This window comes from Phascolarctos cinereus, unplaced genomic scaffold, assembly GCF_003287225.1.
Source record: "Phascolarctos cinereus isolate Bilbo 61053 unplaced genomic scaffold, phaCin_HiC Scaffold_4;HRSCAF=312, whole genome shotgun sequence".
Lineage (NCBI taxonomy): Eukaryota > Metazoa > Chordata > Mammalia > Diprotodontia > Phascolarctidae > Phascolarctos > Phascolarctos cinereus.
The window spans coordinates 596235378-596237306 of NW_027555847.1; the positions used below are offsets into that span (position 1 = coordinate 596235378).

The 1929-nt window shown below is 38.2% G+C and overlaps 1 pseudogene; it reads left to right on the forward strand.

Annotated features, from left to right (window-relative positions):
• The first annotated feature begins 514 nt into the window (after positions 1–514).
• On the forward strand, positions 515–877 carry LOC110195273 (large ribosomal subunit protein uL23 pseudogene; annotated as a pseudogene).
• Positions 878–1929: the final 1052 nt, after the last annotated feature.

Consider the following 1929-nt stretch of genomic DNA (forward strand, 5'->3'; position numbering starts at 1 on the left):
ATAGCAATATTGTACAATGATCATCTGTGATCTTAGGTATACTCAGCAATACAATAATCTAAGACATTTCTGAAGGATTTGTGATGAAAAATGCACTCTGCCTCCAGAGAAAGAACTAACAGAGTCATAAATGCAGAGTGAAGCTTACTTTTTTTAACTTTCTTTATTTTTCTAGTGTTTGAGGGAGTTGTTTTGTTGTTTTGTTCTGTGTTTTCTTTCATAACATGCCTAATATGGAAATATGTTTTACATGACTGTACATGTATAACCTATATTAAATTGCTTGCCTTCTCAATGAGGAAACAGGGGAGGGAGAAAGAGAGAAAGAGAATTTGGAACTCAACTTTTAAAGAAATGAATGTTGCCTTTCCCCCAAGATGGCGCTGAAGCGATTGTCCCCCCCAAGACAGAAGCTAAGTCCAAGGTCTTAAAGACTAAGAAGGCAGTGCTGAAGGGTGTTCACAGCCACAAAAAGATGAAGATCCGAATGTCTCCCACATTCTGGTGACCCAAGATGCTAAGACTTCCACGGCAGCCCAAATACCCCAGGAAAAGTGCCCCTTGGAGAAACAAGCTTGACCACTATGCCATCATTAAGTTTCCCTTAACCACTGATTTTGCTATGAAGAAGATTGAGGACAACAACTCACTGGTCTTCATTGTGGACATCAAGGCCAACAAGCATCAGATCAAGCAGGCCATCAAGAAGCTCTATGACATTGATGTGGCCAAGGTCAACACACTGATCTGGCCTGATGGAGAGAAGAAGGCCTATGTTCGACTTGCTCCAGACTATGATGCTTTAGATGTTGCCAACAAAATTGGAATCATCTAAACTGTGTCCCGCTGTCCTACTCCATCTACAATAAAATGTTTTCCAGTAAAAAAAAAAAGAATGTTAAAAATTGTTTTTACATGTAGTTGAGGTAAATTTATATTAAATAAAAAAGGAGGGAAATAATTATTGGACTATCTGAAAGCCATGATCAAAGAAAGAGTCTTGACATCATATTTCCAGAAATTCTCCAAGAAAACTCCCCTGATATCTTAGATCCAGACGGTAAAGTAGAAATTGAGAGAATCCACTGCTCACCTCCTGAAAGACATCTCAAAATGAAAACTCCCAGGAATATCATAGCCAAATTTCAAAGCTCCCAGATCAAAGAGAAAATTCTTCAACAGCCAGATTAAAAAAAAATACAATTCAAATATAGAACCACAGTCAGATTCTCACAAGACTTAGTGGCTTCCATGTTAAGCAGAGAGCTTGGGATATGAGATTCCACAGGGCAAAGGAGCTAGGATTATAGCCAAGAACTATCTACCCAGCAAAACTGAGTATAATCTTTCAGGGGGAAATGGATGTTTAATGAAATATAGGACTTCAAGCATTCCTGATGAAAAGACCAGAGCTGAATAGAAAATCTGACATTCAAACACAAGACTCAAGAGAAGTGTAAAAAGGTAAACATGAAAGAATAATCATAAAGGTCTCAATAAAGTTAAACTGCTTACATTCCTATATGAGAAGATGATACATGTAACTCCTAAGATCTTTATCATTATTAGGGTAGTTAGAAGGCATATTCATAGAAAGAAGGCATGAATGTGAGTCAATTACATTGGAGTGATCTCCAAATAAATGAAGGGGGGAGAAAGAGGGATGCACTGGGGAAAAAGGGGAGGAGTAAGGTAGAATGGGGTAAATTATCTCATGTAAGCAAGGAAGAGCTTTTATAAAGAAGGGGAAAATGGGGGTAGGATGGGCAATGCTTAAACCGCACTGTCATCAGAATTGGTTCAAAGAAGAAAGAATACACACACACACACACACACACACACACTACACACATATATACACATACACACACGCATATACACACTCAGAGAATAATTTGGAACTAAGCCTACAGGGTTATAAAGCTATGC